The sequence below is a fragment of the Lontra canadensis genome, unplaced genomic scaffold (genome assembly GCF_010015895.1).
Source record: "Lontra canadensis isolate GAN:19392208 unplaced genomic scaffold, GSC_riverotter_1.0 scaffold76, whole genome shotgun sequence".
In the NCBI taxonomy this organism is placed as follows: Eukaryota; Metazoa; Chordata; class Mammalia; order Carnivora; family Mustelidae; genus Lontra; species Lontra canadensis.
Window position 1 is genome coordinate 6,708,368 of NW_022631070.1, and position 20,022 is coordinate 6,728,389.

General features: G+C 38.8%; 1 long non-coding RNA gene across 1 annotated transcript; it reads right to left on the bottom strand.

Moving 5' to 3' along the window:
* Positions 1 to 8,542: 8,542 nt before the first annotated feature.
* LOC116881662 lies at positions 8,543 to 11,065 on the bottom strand. Its single transcript, XR_004385464.1, has 3 exons — positions 11,023 to 11,065; positions 9,865 to 9,998; positions 8,543 to 8,587 (listed from the first exon to the last, which is right to left on the bottom strand). It is a non-coding gene; the product is annotated as an uncharacterized LOC116881662 (long non-coding RNA).
* Positions 11,066 to 20,022: the final 8,957 nt, after the last annotated feature.

Sequence of the window (20,022 nt, forward strand, 5' to 3'; positions counted from 1 at the left end):
CCCTATCACATAACCCCTGCAAAAAGCCACTGGAAATCTTGGACACGGTAGGTCTGAATCAGATGATTTGTCTTCAGCTGAAATGATGATTTCGTCCATATTACACATGGGTTTCAGAGCTCAGTCAGAGATGTACGTGGAAAGATTTGGGTGATCGTCTCTCACCCTTCTCTTATGGGATTCTCTCCATCTTTTCAGCATTCACCACCCAGATGTCCCTAGATAGGTAGACTTTGGGAGTCTTCCATGTCTGCTATCCCACTGCCACTTTGTAGGTTACAGCATCTTTATAGCCGCCAGTCTCCATCCTTTCAGAAAGCACGCACTCCTCACTAAGATCCGCCGGCTCTTCAGTGCCTGCAGCTGGCTATTTTACCTACCGTGTCCAAGATTACCAGTGAAAACACTCTGATAGTTGGATTTAAAAAATATATATAGTTAGGTAGCTATAGTTCAACATAACTAAATAACTACATAGAAAAATATTCTAAATAAATGCTAACTATAAACCCATAATTTGTAAATTTCACTTATGATTAGCACTAACTCAAATGTCTCCACATTAAATAGAAGAATCAAAAATCAGCTTGTCACCGATTAATCAGCCTTCAAGTGAAAGTACCAACTATGTTGGACTGTTAAAATGACATCAACAAAAATGTTTCAATCAAATTAACTTTTCTCAGGCAACTACATTAAGTTTCTGAAGTCAAGCATGTAATTAGAATCCATTTCTCTCATATATATTTTACACATTAAGTATGCTTGAAATAGTTTGTATTTTGTGAATTAAAATAGAGAAGTAAGCTTTAGTCTCTTTATGAATGAAGCTCTGAACATATAAGAATTTACCAGCCAATCTAGACAGTTTTATTCCCTGTATCTTAAAATAAATAAAATCATATTATGTCTACAAGTTTACAACATATTTTTAAAGTACCCTATATTCTGTAGTGTCTCCTTAATTATCTTTTTATACATCCCTTTCTGGGTACAACAAAAAAACATAGAGAAAAGAGTGAAAATAAACAGCTAAGAAATGAAACTAATGGCCAGAATGTTAAAAAGAGTAATGACAGATGTTATATTAATAAACAAAACCATGACTTTTATAAGTATTATTTAAACTTAGTGTTTATTAATATTGCTATGAAAAGCTTAGCTTTGTAAAATACTGTTTTTCCACAGAACTTAACATGTACATGAAATGCACAGTGGCTTCCTTGGCCTCACCTATATTTAATTTTAAGCTTTTTAAAAGTAGGTTTCCTCTCTTACTCATCCCTTTTTCCCCAGTGGTAACATTTTTCCCAAGTATGCCTAATGATGATGATTGTTTGGTAAAAAGAAATTGTTTCACAGGTTATGAAGATTAAAAATGCTCTTTATTTTTCAATGCCACAAGACAGATATTAAAACACATGAACCACACCAATGATCACTTCCACAAGGGTGTTAGTTTCTCAACAATTTAGAAACTCAAAATAATAATACACAAACAAATGAATTAACATGTCATCTACACGCCCTTACTTTAATTGCCTTTTTTTTTTTCAAATTATTTTTATTAACACATAATGTATTATTTGCCCCAGGGTTACAGGTCTGTGAATCATCAGGCTCACGCATTTCACAGCACTCACCATAGCCCATACCCTCCCCAATGTCCATAATTGGATTCCTTTCTTTAAAAAGATTTTTTTTATTTGCGAGAGAGAACATGAAGAGGGGCAGAGAGAGAGAGGGAGAAATAGACTCCCCGCTGAGCAGGGAGCCTGACATGGGCCTCTGTCACAGGGCTCTGGGATCATGACTGGAGCCAAAGGCAGATGCTTAACGGACTGAGCCACCCAGGCTCCCCCACATTTGCATTCTTCCAAACTAGTTGTTCCAACTGTTACGATGATCTGTTAGAAGTATCAATTAGGTGATTTCACCCCTGGATTTAAAGTTCTTTACAGACTTCCCATCCTCTGTCCTAACATCTTTGACTCATTTACTTTATTTAGAGTACTAGTAACCATTTATAATATTGTCACTTACTCATTAGTTTACTTGCTTATTTTATATCTTCCCACCTAGAATGGTGGCTCTCTGAACAGGAACCTTGTTGATCTCATTCTCCACTGTATCTTCATGAACTCCCACAGGGTTGCAGATAGGAGACATTCAACAAATAATTGTGGGTTTTGAAGGGGTGGGGGGTGGGGGGTTGGGGGAATCAGGTGGTGGGTATTAGAGAGGGCACGGATTGCAGGGATCACTGGGTGTGGGACAAAAACAATGAATACTGTTACGCTGAAAAAAAAAAAAAAAAGAGCCCTAGGTCATGAGAAGTGGCAGGCAGCTAAGTAACAGTATTTGCTCCACAATTATTTGTTTAATTGCCTTTTAAAATGTGTTTCCTATGAGGTTACACGCCTTCTCTTCTCTAGCTTGACCCTAGCATATACGGTACTTTGTGATAAAATAATCCAGGCGCTTCCCGCGTCCGTTGCACCTGCTAGACTGTCTCGGCCCTGCGCTGTGGGGAGGATCACACATTCGGCTCGGAGCGCGGGGACACTGCGGGTGCGATCTGGTCGGATCAGCGACCAGCGCCGTAAGTGGGACGAAAAACGAGAAAACCAGTGATGCGCCGTTAGTATCATCGAGGAGCTGACGTAAGGGAGACTTGGAGTCTCGAACGCAATGCCCGGGACTCGCTCGTTGATCCCGGACTTGCCCCGCTCTTCTCCCCCTTCCTCTCACGTCCCTACTTCTCCACCTGGGATGGGTGACGTCTGTGCGCACCTGGGATCAGCAGGTGCTGGTCACGCGTCACCCTGGGGGCACCTGGAGGGGGTTTCTGGAGGGGGACATTTGAGTCAGCGGGCCTGCTGTCCATCGGGACACCCTCCGTACACCCGCAAGGCCTCCTCCGACCTCTGATGGTCCACGCACCACCCAGAGGCCGAGCTCCCCCTCTCCTCCTGGCCTGCTGTCACCGCGGAGCCCGGCCGAGCCACTGACTTGCCCCGGAACCCGCAGGACCGCTCCCCTGGGGCCCAGAACCTGCAGGAGCTCTGGGCCCACTGTCTGGCTAGCATAGCCCTCTGCTGCTGGAGGAAGAGGAGAGGAGGAGAGGAGAGCAAGAGGGATGAAGATGAGCTTCATCAGTGGTTGTCTGAAGACTCAGGAGCATTTACCAGTTCAACTTCCCTTCTTTACCTTCCTTAGACTCCGATTCCACTGCCTCTGTCTTAGATGGTTGACCTGTGATTCAGACGTCAAGAAGACATGACAATCCATCATGTATATGCATTTACCCACAGGACATCAAAGCATGTGAAGAAAGAACTGATAGAACTGTAAGGAGAAAGGTAAATCCACTATTAGAGTAGGAAATTTCAACACAGCTTTATCAGTAAATGACAGATAAAACAGGCACAAATGAGGAGGATATAGTTGAACAGCACCATTAGTTGACTGACTGCACTTCAACAACAGCGGATTACCCATTTTTTTTAAGTTCACTTGAAACATTCACGAAGATCATATTCTATGACATAAAGGATATCTTAAATATGAAAGAATAGAAATCATACAGAATAGGCATTCATAACACAATGGGATTAAATTAGAAATTAATATCAGAAAGGTGGCTGGAAACCCTAAGATAGGAAGATTCAGCAGCCCACTTTAAAATAATACATGGGTCGAAGAAGTCCCAGAGAAATTAAGAATATTTAAAACTAAATAAAATCAATTTTTTCAATTTGAATTAAAGCTTGAATTTGAATATAAAACATCTAGAATTATGGGATGCAAGAAAAGCAATATGTAGAAGGAAACACACAGAGTTGAATTTGTCCATCAGAGGAAAGATAGATCTAAAATCAGTGACCCATGCTTCTACTTTATGAAACCAGAGAAAGAAGAGGAATGCAAATCTGAAGAGTGGCAGAAGAAAAGAAAAATTAGAACACAAATGAATGAAAACAGGAAAATATAGGAAGTCAATAAAATTATAAATGTCAGTAAAATGTTTTTATTGATGAAAATACCAATAAAATGGTAATCTTCTAACCAGGCTAAATAACAAAGAGAAAATATAGAAGTTACTAATATCAGCAGTGAAGTGGAGCTATCACTCACTAATGATTTCATGGACATTAAAAGAATGATACAGGACTATTATGAACAACTCTATGACATAAAATTTGATAAATGAGATATATCAATTCCTTGAAAGACACAAGCTAACAAATTTCCCACAGAGAGTTACAGGTGATCTATTAAAGAAATTGAGTCAATAATAACTTTCCTGAAAGAAAGCACCAGATATAGATGGTTTCACTGATGAATTCCACCAAATATTTTAAAAATGATGCTTCATCCAAGTAGGTAGGCAGATGTCAGATAAAGCATCTGAAAAAATATTTGTGTCTTTAAGATACAAATGTAGTGATCTGAAGGGGCACATGCACCGGAATGTTTATAGCAGCAATGTCCATGATAGCCAAACTGTGGAAAGAACCCAGATGTCCACCAACAGGTGAATGGATAAAGAAGATGTGGGATATATGTACAATGGAATACTATGCAGCCATCAAAAGAAATGAAGTTTTGTCATTTGCGATGACATGGATGGAACTAGAGGGTATTATGCTTAGTGAAATAAGTCAATCAGAGAAAGACAATTATGATCTTTCTGATACGAGGAAGTTGAGAGGCAATGTGGGGGGTTTGGGGGTAGGAAAGGAATAAATGAAACAAGATGGGATCGGGAGGGAGACAAACCATAAGAGACTCTTAATCTCACAAAACAAACTGAGGGTTGTGGTGGGGAGGGGGTAGGGAGAGGGTGATTAGGTTATGGACATTGGGGAGGGTGTGTGCTGTGAAGTGTGTAAACCTGGTGATTCACAGACCTGTACCCCTGGGGATAAAAATACATTATATGCTAATAAAAAAATTTAAAAATTTTAAAAAATGATGCCATTTCTCAACAATTTCTTTCAGAAAATAGAAACAGAGGTAATACTTCCTACTTATTCTATGAGGCCAACATTACCCCAGATAAAGACATTATAGTAAAGGCAGACTTCTTGTAAACATAGATGCAAAATCCTCAATGTAATAATAGCAATTCGAATCAAATAATGTATAAGAGAATTCTATACCACAACTAAGTGGGTATTATCTCAGGTATGCAATGGTATTTCAAGATTTGAAAATCAATTAATGTAATCCATCATATTTACAGGTTAAAGAAGGAAAATCATATGATTATATTAATTGATGCAGAAAAGGCATTTGACAAAATCTAATACTAATTCATCATAAAAACTCCCTAAAAAAATGGGAATAGAGGTGGACTTCTTCAGCTTGATGAAAAGTAATAATAATTTACAAGTGAACATCATACATAATTATGAAAAACTAGAAGAATTCTACCTAAGATCAGGACAAAGCAAAGATTTCCCCACTCCTCATTCAACCTTTTATTGGAAGTATACCTAATGCAGTAAAACAAGAAAAGGAGATAAATGTAAAAAGGATTGGAGAACTAAAATTGTTACTGATAACATGACTGATGAAAGTAAAAAAAAAACCTCATGGAAATAATAAGTGATTATAATAAGGTTCAGGATATAAGGTTAATATACAAAAGTCAATTGCTTCCTTGTATTTGAGCAATAAACAATTGGAACTTGAAATTAACAATACAATATAATTTAGCATCAAAAAAGTATGTACATAGAAATAAAACTAACAAAATATGTATAAGATCTTTATCAGGAAATACAGAGTTTCCGTAAAACTCTGAAGAAAAAAAATCAAAGAACCAAATAAATGGAGAGATGTTCCAGGTGCATGTGTAGAATGACTCAATATTGTCAAGCTATTTCCAAATTGATCTATAGATTCAAAGCAATCCCCCTCCCCAAATTCCAGTAAGTTATTTTGTATATATCAAGAAACTAATTCTAAATTTTATATAGAGAGGAAAAGGACCAGGAAGAGCCAATACAATATCAAAGAACAAATTTGGGGACTGACGCTACTCAACTTCAAGAAATACACTAAAGCCACAACGATGAAAACATTGTGGTATTGGCAAAATTATAGATAAGTGGATTGATGGGACAGAATAGAGGTCCCAGAAATAGATCCCTGTACATACAGTCAACTGATCTTCGACAAAGGAGCAAAGGCAATAAATACAATGGAGCAAAGATAGCCTCTTTAACAGATGGTGCAAGAACAACTGGACATCCACAATCAAATAAATTGAGACCCAAAGTTTATGCTTTCATAAAAATTAACTCAAAATGGATCATTGACGTAAACGTAAGCACCAAATCATACAACTTTTAGAAAACAACACTGAAGAAAATAGAAATGACTTTGGATCTTGCAATGACTCCTCAGATTTAACACCAAAAGAATGATCCATTACAGGAAAAAATTAATGTTAGATTCATTAAAGTTTGGAATTTCTGCTCTTTGACAGATACCATTAAGAGAATGGAAAGACAAGCCATGGACTAGAAGAAAGTACTTGCAAAACACATATCTCATAAAGGACTTATCTTCAAAATATGTCAAGAAGTCTTGAAATTCACCAATAAAAACACAAACGTCCTAACTAAAAATGGGAAAGGATCTGTACCGCTGCCTCATCAAAGAAGGTAGGCAGATGGCAGATAAAGCATCTGAAAAAATATTTATTGTGTATCATCAGGGAATTACAAACTGAAATAGTGAGCACCACAACACATCTATTGGCAGGCAAAGTCTAAAACACTGACGTCACCAAAAGCCGATGAAGATGCAGACTGAGAACTCATTCACTGCTGGTGGGAACGCAAAACGCTACAGCCACTTGGGAAGAGAGCTTAGCTGTTTCTTCCACAACTAACTGTACTCGTAGATGTTTTCCAGCATTTGTGCTTGCTGGTATTTATGCAAGTAAGCTGAAAACTGAAAATCCATACAAAACCGTGCACATGAAGGTATCTAGTCTCTTTATTCAAATTGTAAAAAAGCCATCGAGGTGTCTTTCAGTAGGTGAACTGATGAATTAGTTGTGGTCCATCCATACAATGGAGTATCATTCAGTGATAAAAAGAAATAGAGCTGTGAACCCATGATGAGGCATGGAGAAACCTTAAATGCATACTACTAAGTGAAAGAAGACAATCTAAAAAGACTCCAGACCATTATGTTGCAATGTGGATGTCTGGAAAAGTAAAAACTATAAAGACAATAAATTATCAGTGATTTTCAAGGATTTATGGGGAAATAGGGAAATCTACAGGTGAAGTATAGGGTGTTTCTAAGCCAGTGTGCATTATGTATTATACTGTAGCAGTGGATACATGATGTGATGCATTTGCTGAAACCCTCAGAACTGTAAAACACAGAACGAACCCTAATGCCAACTATGAACTTGAGTTAATGATAAGGTATTAGTACTGATTCATCTTTTGTAATGAATATGCTATATTCACATCAGATATTAATAATAGAAAAAAAACCAAGCATGGATAGGAGTACATGGGAACTCTGTACTATCTGCTCATTTTCTATATGTCTAAAATTTCTCTAAACAATCATATCTGTTAATTGCTTTACATAATTTGAAGGAACACTATTTAGTGCATGCAAGTATAAGGTTTCATATTTTTCTTTTCTTTTCTTTTTAAACTTTCTTATGCTCTCTTCCCTGACCCAGATTCAGGTCAGTTGAAAGCTTGAACTTTCTTTCTTCCTCTCTCTCTTATTTTTTTTTTAATTAAAGATTTTATTTAATTATTTAACAAGTAGAGGGAGAGAAACAAGCATGGGAACAGTAAAGGGAGAAGGAGAAGCAGTCTTCCCGCTAAGCAGGGAGCCTGAGGCAGGTCTCGATCCCAAAATCCCAAGATCATGACCTGAGCTGAAGGCAGACACTTAACCATCTGAGCCACCGAGGTGCCCTGGGTTTCACAGTTTCTTGATGAATTCAATTTTTTTTAATTGTTATTTGGTAGCCCTCTTTAACTTGAGTAACTTAATTTTGGCCTGAAGTATATTTTACATGATGATAATATAGTTAGACCGACTTTCTTTTGCTTAGTATTTGTCTTATAGTTGATATATCATTTTTAAAATTACTTTTCAATCTTCTCTGTCCTGAAGTTTTAGGTTTGTCTCTTGTAAATGATACATAGATTGATTTTTTGGTTTACTTATCCATTCTAACAACCTTGTCTTTTAATTGCAGAGCTAAGTCCCATTGACGTATAAAATGACTAGTTTTACTTTAACTACATTTATTGGTCAGAATTTACTGGGATCCTGAACTAGAGCATTAACACTTACCAGCATCTCCAGAAATTTTTCAGCCATTCTCTGACTGCTGTCCCTCCTCCAGTCATTCTCGTCTCTGCTCCATGACCTCCACTGCAAACCTTAGATGGCTTCCTCTAGTGTCGGTTTCCTTTCACTGCTCTTCCATGTTTTCAACCTCTGCTTTGTCTGCCATCTTGAAGAAATTTTTCAAATACACCATGTATTTCTCTAGTTCCTTCTTCATCTAGATGAACTGATGTTAAATCTGATTTTAAAAACAAATTTCAGTCATCTTATTTTTCAGGCCTAGGTTTCAATTTAGCTATTTTTTAAGCATTTCATCATTTTTATATACATATGCCCATTAATTTTTCTTTTAATAACTTTTTAGCTTGTCTTCTTGTCTTGTGATTTTAACTTCAATCTTACCTGTCTTATGAGTTTTTATGTGAGAATATTCTGGAGAGTGAATCAAAGTGCTATTCCTTCAAAAGGGATTGCATTGTCTTCTATGTATATCATAAACCTGGGGCCACAGTAAATTAAATTTTCTTATAGAGGAAAGTTCAGCCCTTAATTTCATGCATGGCTTGGGTTTCTTCTTCCAACCTGGTCCGTGGCCCTTTCCTGGTTTACTCTGTGGGGCTGGTTCTTCTTCAGCGTGCTACCACTCAGAGCTGCAGAATTCTGGGCTCCTTTTAGACTCTATACCTTGGTCATGACCTTCTTTATCTTAAGTTTTTAAATCAAAGCTCATGTTTGCCTGGTTTAATTGGACATGGTAGAGTAAAATCCAGTGTCCTGTTTTCCTTTTGGATCTCATTTGTACATTGGTTTTCAGTTTTTCAGAATGCTTCACTTTCTTTACAGCTGACTAAGGCAGTGTGTGTTTTGTGTGTGTGTGTGTGTGTGTGTGTGTGTGTGCATGTGTGAGTATGTGTGTGAGTGTTTGAATTTTCTTCCAGCATTCTGAGTGGTGTTTCAGAAGAAAGGTGTTTGTAGGGCACCTGAAAGCTATCCTTTCTCCCCTTCCTTCTGTTGTCACGTACTTTCCTGAACTCTCCACCCAGACTGGCCTGTCGTTCTAGACACGGGCAGCTCTTCAGGTCATTTCTTCTGCTGCTCATGAACGCGAACTTCTCCCAGCACTCCCGGCAAGACCAATTAATATACACAATGCAATAGTAAAGTTACTGTCATCACGTAAGGAGAAGGCCACTGGGATTCAAATCCACAGGATCAGTCATGAGCCTTGGGCATGGTCTTTTGGTAGCCACGGAACTGTGCCCACCTTTTCTTCTACAAAACGGGGTGTGAGGATCACGTGAGATGCTGTGTGTGAGACTGCTTCATTATATGCAGTTCTGTCTGCAAGTACAAGCTATTTTGGTTTTTCACCTGAGAACTTTTGGTCCTAAAACTATATGAGCCAAAGCCATAAGTAATAGTGATAATTTTAAGGAGTTATGTAAATTTATAAGATTTTTTTTTAAAAGATCACTGGGGTTTTAGTGCTTCTCTGAGTCAGTCTTTAGAACTTACATGCTTTATTCTGTCTGCCCATACATGTGCAGAGAATATGTTTTACATCATAAATGCATCGTCTGTCTTCGTGAGTGTTTGCAAAAGGCAGCAAAGGAAATCTCCTTTGTTATGTAGCTTCCTCATCACCAGCACTGAAATGGAATCATAAACCATAGTTAACTTCATTTCCAGAATTTTTATAATAGTAGGCCAGCTGTTCAGCATAACTTGTCCTGTTGCTTTTCAATTTATGGTACATAAGATAAAATAAATTTGGAAGTAAAGGCCAAGAAGCTTGGATGAACTTTATGAGATTTAATTTGGCCGTGTCAGGGGCTTATTTTTCATTGGAACATTTTCAGTCTCATGGACACTGGTTTTGAGCCAGTTATCAGTTTCCCAACTTGCTTAACATGCAATTTTAAAATAAAGCTGGAAGATAATAATCGTATGAAAAGCTGGTTTAGAAATCCTCATTGGTAATGTGTTTGGGAAAAGGGTGGATCCTGTTTTTACAAACCCGCTACTTATGTTGCCCATTTTGATACTCAAGTGTATCTTTTCAAATCAAAAATCCTACTGTAAGAAATGAAATATTCAAATGTACCAACATTAATATTTTGCAGAAAATTCATATCTCCATGATCACTGTTGCATGTTAAAACATGAGAAAGCCCTGAGCCCAGAGTTTTGAAGCTGGAGAGATAAAGTCATTTGTTCAGGTGTGTAAATGGAAATTAACCTAACAATGGGATTGATTATATTAATTTAGTGTTTCAGCTTGACAAATTATAATTATAAATACATCATTTCCATTTCTTGTATCTATAAATAATGACCAGAAGTGAAAAAGGATGTAGCTAGTAAAGATCAGATTAGACCACTAATTCTTCCTGAAGCATTTTCAGAAAACAGAACTTAGATTATTCATGGTGCTTAAAATGCCAAGGAACAGCCAAACCTTGGTCTCAGCTGGCCCCCAGCACCTGGTTTTTAAACACATCATTTTTTTTCTTCTTTTTTGGTAGGATGATAAGCATTTTGAAATTCAGAAAGCTTCTTCCATGCATTTTATAGTGTGAGTGGATCTCAGAATACCAATGATACAAATGTGTTGAGAAATTACATTAACTTTAGGGTTTTATGACTTCATCTCCCTTTCAGAAAGAATCATACCTTTAATTACTATTTGTTCAGAACACTATGAACATTACAGAAGTAGAACAAGAAGGCCGATTGATAGGAAAAGTATCTCAATCTATGTCCCATTTCCAGGGGACAGAAGATCTCTCAGATTTGAGCTGAGAAAACTTTCGTTAAACAGGAGTCGGTAAGCACATGCGCACAACTAATCCTGAACTTGAACCAAGTCTGCTCCATATTTTAGAATGTGCCCATTTCCTCTCATCTTACTTTTCATTTCTGAGGCCCTGGCAGCAAAACACAGTGAGAAGGACTACTTTGTAATCATTTTGATTTATCCATAAGCAGGACATTTGCAAAATCCCTTAAGAGCTCATTCTCACAGATTTGTAGCTCAATTAAGAGGATTCAATTAGTCTAGATACACTGGCTAAGGAGAATATGAAGCTCAAATCTCCAAAGATTCTAGGATCTCATGCAGTTTGTTGTGACAAAAAGCTTCATTTCCTTGCACTGATCCATTTTCTTCAAAACATTTGGCAAGGAAACTGCATCTCTGGCAAATGATGTAACTACAGTTGAATTTTGCAGCCCCCAATTTTCTCCATACCCTGTCTTCAAGAAAATGGGCATAGGGTCAGGACACACCGTCGATCTGCTCATTATCTGATGCCCAGCAGACTGGAAGCTCCTTTCCACTCGTGTGTAGCCAGATGTTGAAGTGAGAGATGCTCAGGTGCCCGTCACCCACTGTTGTTCCCCCACCTCACATAGTCTTGGCTGGATAAAAATGATGGGAACTCAGGAGTGTTTGAGGTCCTGTTTGGTCCCAGACACAGTGTTAACTTTTGTTTGCTCTGCCTACGATGATTCTCAATACTACCTTATGAGGAAACTCCCAAGGGGGGAAAAAAAAAAAGACCGAGTTTCTTTTTGTTTTGTTTTGTTTTGTTTTGTTGTTTTGTTTTGTTTTGTTTTTTTAAAGAATGAAAGTGGGAGGAAAGAGGGTGAGAAAAGGCAAAGAGGAGGAGGAAAAGGAAAACTCATTCATGAGCTTGTGCCTGTTATGTGGCACATTAACACTTTGTTATGTCCGAGGTCTCGTGGTTGGTAGAATTGGTGGAGTGAGTATAAATATGTGGTTTGTGTCATACCAAAACGTGTGTTTAGTGCTCATGGTTTGTGTCATACCAAAACGTGTGTTTACTGCTCACGCTGTGTTGCCTAGGGCTCTGTGGGAGAGCCTAATGAGAGTCCCTCACCTTTGGGACAAAGTATGATATATTTATTTGCCTCCCTTGCACTTAGAGGTGATCATACACTGAGTTCTTGCCAGTGGAATGTTCTCACTTTGTGGTCTGTCTGCTGAAACTGTTCTTATGGAATCCTCGCCTTCTTTCCTTATTGGAAGGCTGGATGAAGGACTCCGGTCACAGGGAGTGTGTGTGTGTGTGTGTGTGTGTGTGTGTGTGTGTGTGTGAAGTGTGTGTGAAGCAACACCACACAGCAGAAGGGGTCGGGGTCTCTGAAGCGCTATGTAGAAGGTTGTCTTAGAGACATGCATGGAGAGCTGTGTGAGCAGGAAGTAAACCACTGGTGAAAGTCTGGGCACTGGGCGTTATTTAGTAGAGCACCTACCTCACCCTGAATGCAGACCTGAGTAGATGCAACAGCATTGCACATCCCAGCCTCCTCTGCTCTTGTTTCTACTTCCATTTTTTCTATTCGAAAAAAAGGCTCATCAGGTCAACTAAACCTTCCCAGTGTGTTAGCCCCTCACAGTTAGCAATGCCTCTGTCCCTGAAGGCCAAGTCCTCAAAGTGTCACACCAGGAGGCTCATCAAGAAAAGGTGTCTGGGAAACATCTTAGTCCTCAGAACAACTGCCTGCCAGGGAGGCAGTTGCCGGTGTACACACTGGATGGCTCGATCCAATGCACACACCATTCCATGCTCTGCCAACACTGTCAAATACAAGTAATAAGAAAAATATGGTGACTGGTCTGTTGATTCTCAAAGTTGTATTATGCAACCTGGATGCAAGCACAGTGCATGGTAATTTGTTGTTCAACATAAAGCTCTAAGAGAATAAACTGTCCCCCTACCTTCTCAAATACTGACAAATCTTTCTAATCTCTATGGGAAATCTAATGAAACAGGCATCTCCAAAGAGTGTGCCAACGAGAGCTTCACCTCCTCATAGATCCGTGATCACCGGCCCCCAGTCGAGTCCTTGAGCCCACGAAGTGTAATACTTGCAGCAGGTGACATCTCCATGCCGCTGTTACGGTAATTAATGCAGTTACTATGGAGAATTCTGCTGGCTGCAAGCTCCACTAAGGATATGAGTTTATCTTCACAATATCCCTGGTAGGCGGACAGGTGATGACTTTTATTAACACCATTTCAGTGATGAAGGAGCCGGGGAAGAATGCAAAGGCATCTCCCAGCGTAATGCAGCAAATCTAACGCAGAATTAAGTTCAGAACTCCAAGTGTTTCAATTGTTAGTGTACGTGGAGGCTGTGATTCCCAGCTGTACAAGTGCTGGGACAGATCACCAAGGGCAAGAAAGAGGGAAACGATGCTAATGGCCTTGGTGGTAGATTTAAAGGACTCTATGACCTTTTATTTTTGGGTACAGGTGTGTCCTAATAGAGCTGTGGGTAGGAGCAGAAGGATCAGCTTGAAATACATTTCCCACACAGGACACTTCAGCATTGATCTAAGAAGCGTGTAGGAATGTTCGCCGACACTTACGCGTATCACTGTGATTTTATTTATGTTCTTTGGACATTGGAAAGACTTAGCATAGTAATTCAGAATCATTCAAGGAGAGGAATTCCTGCCCAAATCAGAACTAACATTAAATGTCCCCCATTTCAAAGGCTCGCTACACGTGTGAGGTGAAAACCACCCTTTTTAGTCTGACCTGTCAGGCTGTCAGTGATCCATCCCCAAACCCTCCTGTTGGACACATGCTCCTGCCATGTACAAACATTCGGAACTATACACCAGTCACCCTATTTCTTATCCCATTAGCTCCCCGAAACTCCTCTGTCTTCATACATCTAATTACGGTTATTCCATCCACTGGGGAAAATCTTTATCTTCATGTGAATCTACATGTCAGAATCCCTTTTCATCCTTGAAAGACCTTCTCTGAAATATTGCAGCTTCTCTAGAATCACAAAATTACCTTTGTGGGCCATTCGCTTCCTCTCTTGCTTCCCATAAGATTTATCCATAACTTGTGAACCCTTGGAACATAAAAATGTCATGTTCAGTTTTTTTTTTTTTTCCAGAACTGACATTGTATTTTCTATGCAACAAATATTCAACTAACTGCTTCTTGTTTAAACAGTTTTTAATGCAGTTTGGTGTTTCTTCAGTTTTTGGTATTTTTTGTTGTTGTTGGTTTGTTTTTTTTGTTTTTTTTTTACAGAGAGGAGGTAGACCTAAGATTTGGAATGAGACATGAATTCTTTATAGGACTCAGGAGAATAATAGGGTCCAGAAATTACTGGGTACATTTGGTGGAATTAGTCATTTTGGATCAAGGATTTTTGTTTGTTTGATTTGACTTTGGCTTATTTATTTTATTTGATTCTCCCCCTGTTATATGCATGATAGGATTTCAGGTTTTCCAAAGAAGGTGTTAGCACATTGGGTAGTATTATCTCTAGGTCTTTAAAAGACTATTTAAAATAAAATCCACATGCCAATAATGTGTGAAATTAACCTTCAGAGGCCATTTTAGAAAGGTGAAAAGATACATTCATGTTTCTACAGGGATACTCACACTAAAAAAATAGAGAAAAAATAAAAATGATGCCTAAGTTGAACTTTCCTAGGGGAAAAAAAAAAAATAGAGCCAAAGTCATTAGTACTGGAGAAAATGATCATAAGTTACTGGGGTTGAAACAGCTACCTCTCCAAAAAACTTATTGTAAAAATACAGGCGATTTCAAACATTTTGTCCAGCTTATTATGGAAGCAAGATAACACCACACTGGATGATACCACACCTTTAGACTTTTGGGACATTCTGTCCTTTGAGATTTATATAAAATTACTCAAATCTCCATCCCATATTGGATGGAAAATTCAATATTCATATTCAAGTTTATATGTTCAGGGTCTCTTGGGTTGAGACAAGATTATTCTACTGAAGACTACACTACCTGTCATGTATATTTATAACTCCCTTTCTTTATTATTTGTACAGATTTTAGAAGTTCAATGTAATCAGTCCATATTCAAAGACACAAACATCTATTGGAGAAAAAAGAGTCTACAGAAATAAAGTTTGAAGCTGTTGGTGTTGCAGTCAATAGATTTTAACTGTAGTTAATAATAGCAACAAAATTAGGAGAAAAATTTCTAGTGGGATTAGGGGAATTTAAAAAGCCAATCCTTAAGGTGTAGGTGTACCAGGTCACATAATAAATCTTCACTTCAGAGTGTTGCCATCAACATGATTTTGCTGCCAAAAAATCTGTACCTATTATTTATTTTTCGGTATAAATTCCATATCCTGGGAGGAACAAGAATGGCTCAAATTAGAACAAGGTCCTATAACTAGAAAGTCTATTCCTGTTTTATAATTAGGCCAAGGAGGAGCAGAAGGAGCTACTCACATCCTGCTTCTTTCTCAGAGAAAGGGAGCTACTGTGTCTGAGGAGCCTCTTCCGGAGGGGTTGAATGTGAAGATCCTGTGGTTTGCTTCCTCACTTGACAGAGGAGAACACTGACTCCCTGAGGGCTGAGTGGCTTGTGGATGGTGACGAACTGGAGGCTGAGATCTATGTGAAAGGAGGCTCCCTCACTCCCATTCCCTTACTATGTCTACCCCACGTGGAGATGCGCTTGGGGCCTTTTATTACAAAGATTAGAAGACTGAACAGAATATTAAACCATTGGGAATTTCAGGGAAGGAATTCTGTTTTTTGAACTTAGAATCTGAGAAGGTTTTCAAGTATATGTAACACATATGGGGTACCTTTATTTCCTTGTCCTATTCCCCATACCACCACTGGACATTAGAAGCCATAGGAATAAAAACGGTTAGAGGAATAAAAAGCATCACACAGTATAATCTTCTCAGCCACCCACGTCATCTATATGATGACCTACGTCATCATATAGAATTTAAGATCTTCACTTACTTATCTGACCCGCTTCCTGGTCCTGATCTGATATGCACTCAAGTTCGAGGCTCATGTGCCCAGCCCACTTGCTAAAAAATTTGGGTCTCTAGAGAGGCAGCATCACTGTCAATGAAGAACTTGTTAGAAATGCAATTTTTTAGGCACACCCTAAGATCTGTTGAGTTGAACACTTGGGGTCAAGGCCCAGTGATCTGGCTTTAGCCAGCCTTCCTGGTAATTCTAATACATGTTCAGGTTTGAGAATCACTGCTTCTAGATATTGGTAGAAAAACTATCTGGCAAGTACTTCTTTTGAGGCCTAGCTTCTCATTTCAGTTTTAATTGATAAACCTTACAGAGTACATCCTATATGCCCAGTGCTGTTCTAAGTATTTTAGAAATATTAACTCATACAATCATCTTAACAGCATAACATGGAAAAGCGACATGATCTCAACTTTTATTGGGAGAAACTCATTGTACTGTGAAGTCTAATATGTGCTTTATTATTTTACTTTTATTGTCCTCCAAAATAGTTGTGTTTTTTTTGCCTCCCCCAACCACACTGGAACAAACATGTGGCACAAAGGACATGATCAATGAAGAACTATTAAAATGAGTGAATGTAGGAATGAATGAATGCATTCCTCATATGTGTGAGGAAAATGATCTTTATAGAATTCTCATAAGGTCATGCCAGGTCACACCATAAATCTTTTTCTGACTTTATAATATGTACCTTTACAATATGTACACGGATTGGTGAGGACACAGAACATCAGTCAAAACTTCCCACATTGCACGTACCTGGGCTATAGTGCTGGTTGGTTAAAAAGATAGAGGAATCTGAGACCTGTACAGCAGGTGAACTTTTAGAAAAGAAGCTGCAGATAAAATTTATTCAAGTCTTAGAAATAGAATCTCATTCAGTTTCAGGACTCAGGAACAGTAGGTAGGACTTTCTTTTGCAATGTGCAACAGGCTGAATGCTTGTGTCTCCCCCAAATTTCTCTCAGGGTGAAGGTCTTAGGGGGTGGGTTAAGTCATAAGGGTAGAGTGTCCTTATAAATGAGACCCCAAAGAGTTCCCTCTCTCCTCCCACCATGCGAGGACACAGAGAGAAGATGGCATTTGTGAACCAGGAAACAGTCCCTCACCAGACACAGAACCTGCCAACACCTTGATCCTGGACTTCCAGCCTCCAGATTTGTGAGAAGTCCATGTCTGTTGTGTGTTCCTACCTCATCTATGGTTATGCTTGTTACAGCAGCCTGAACGGACTAAGACACACTGATAAGAAACTTGGGGTGGGAATGAAGCTGATGGTCACACTCTGGTGTCTCACTTGTAATCAGAAGAAGGCCAATGATGAAAGGCACATGTCATTTTCAAATAGGAGGGCCTTTTATAGTTCAAGGATAACTCAACATGTAGCAGGTGTCATATCTGTAGCAGATGTAAGAGTTAAAACGTCATGATCCGACACATATTATATCTGAATAGAGCATGTGGTAGCAGAGTTTCCTTTCTCCTACAAGATTAAACACCGGGATTCAGAGCTGTAATTTGAGATTAGGAAGAGACAGTAGAACATACTGGCCTAACAGATGATGTTATCACGTAACAAATCTATGCTCTCCACTAAAACATAATCCTGAAAGAAACCTCTGGTTGAGTTTAACAGCAAACTGGATTTGACAGAAGAAAAGTCAACACACTTACATGTGGGTCAATTTATGTTGTGAAACTTGAAGGAAAATGAGAAGAATAATTTTTAGTAAGTAGTGGCAAAACTGTATGAGAAACAGGCAAACTCACAATGAGATAACATATTAACATAGAAATTAGAGAATCACTCGATAACATGAACAATAAATGTGACTTTGTGAATATCTGTAGGATTCCATACCCTGTTTCTGCAGTTAACTTCAAGTGTTTAGTGGGAAGGATTTTAAGTAGCTCGATTTCTGACCTCAGAAGGGCACAACTCCTGGCGGAGGGAACCCTTTACCAGTCTCCTGGCCTCGCAAGCCACATCTTGCAAGAAAGGCATGAGTTATGTATTTTCTTTTTCATGGTCATCAAGCAGCCTGAGTCTTAGTCCCCACTGATGCTAGAAAAGTGGAGTGACGATGCACAGAAATTCTCCTGTGACATAAGCAGGAAAGCATTGAGGGAAGTGACCATAGACATCCCTAGACAAGGCAAGACCATTACCTTGACTCGGGGACAAGTAATTGTGATCTTGGCATCTTTACTTTCCCATCCTGCTGCTCTGTCCTGAAGACAAACTTAACACTTGAGGGCAGTTTGCATGCTTGTCATCGGTGGGCTCTGCCAAATGATCCTACAGGGGACCAGTACTAAGACATACTGAAGACAGGCACTTCTGGGACAGGTTCTCATGTGAATTAATAACCAGAAGAAGAAGAAGAAGAAGAAGAAGAAGAAGAAGAAGAAGAAGAAGAAGAAGAAGAAGAAGAAGGAAACAAACAAACTTTCCTGGTGGCTTGTTTTCATTTATACCATCATATTTGTCATGAGTACATCAATATACCAGAGTTAGAAATACAAACAAAAATTTATGAATTCCAGGGGATGAATCCTGGTGGTAATAATGTTTGCCATCAGATTTCTCTTGCACACAGGAACCCTCCAAGCAAGAATATCATTGCACTTGGGCACCTGGGTGGATCAGTCAGTTGAGTGTCTGCCTTCGGCTCAGTCATGATCCCAGGGTCCTGGGATTGAGGCCCGCATCGGGGCTGCTGCTTCTCCCTCTCCCTCTGCCTGCTGCTATGCCTACTTGTGATCTCTCTTTCTCTCTCACTGTCGAATAAATAAATAAAAATAAAATTAAAAAAAAGAATATCATTGCACTAAGGGGGAGTCATTTCGTTGTATGGCTGTGCGGGCGTGGCCCTAATGAGAAGCTCTTCAGACTTCATTCAGCTTTGGTTTAGAATCCACTGATCGTGCGTGGGCTCAATCTTTCTGCTCCTACTGGAACCCAAGCTGCACACTGAGTTAATTAACAGAAAGACCAGAGCTTTGAGCCTGTTTTGAATAGTTCTAGTTCTCTCCATTTTATTTTCATTGATAAATATTATTTTTGTATCTTGGCCCAAAGTTTATTTGCACACGAATTATTTTTGTACTGAAATCTTTCTGGTGAATAAAAGACTGGGAACCCTGGGAATCAGTTACTTCCCATTAATCCATGGTTAGGCTATGTCCTTTAAAAAAACTGACAGAATCCCTCTTTTCTTTATTCTTAAGTCCCATATAGCTTTCTGTTGCTTAACTACTCAATTTTTGCCTCTCAATAAACATGAAGAACACTTGCTATTTCTTGCTGTAAGTTAGTGCTATTTATATGTTAGAAATTCCGGACCCCTTCATAAGTCACTCGAGGCCCAGTGGCAAGAATGAATTACCCTCAACTGTCTGTCTCTCTCCTGACAGGTCTGCCTGCAAAGCAGCTTGCCTGGAGCAGAATTCATTGTTATTTTGCTGAGAGTTAGCTAGCAAGAGACACTTTCACAAATTTTTAACAGAAGGCATAAAATGAAATTCAACAGAAACTGATTTTTCCTTTTTTAAAAAATTCCTGACTTTGACCAAATTTAGAGACTGACATATTTTGAATTGCATAGTGAACGTACTGTTGTATTTCTTTGAAGTTTAATCTTACAATTGTTGCCTAGGGAAATAGTTGCTCTAGGGTGAAATATATTAAGGTTTATTGGGAAACACATTTCCCCTGATTTCCTTTTATCCTAAAATAAAAAGATAAATTAAGACGTAGCACACATGTTAGCATTTAGTATTTGGTATAACTTTGACCTTGCATAGCCAAATAATGATTGGTACCCTGTAGCAACC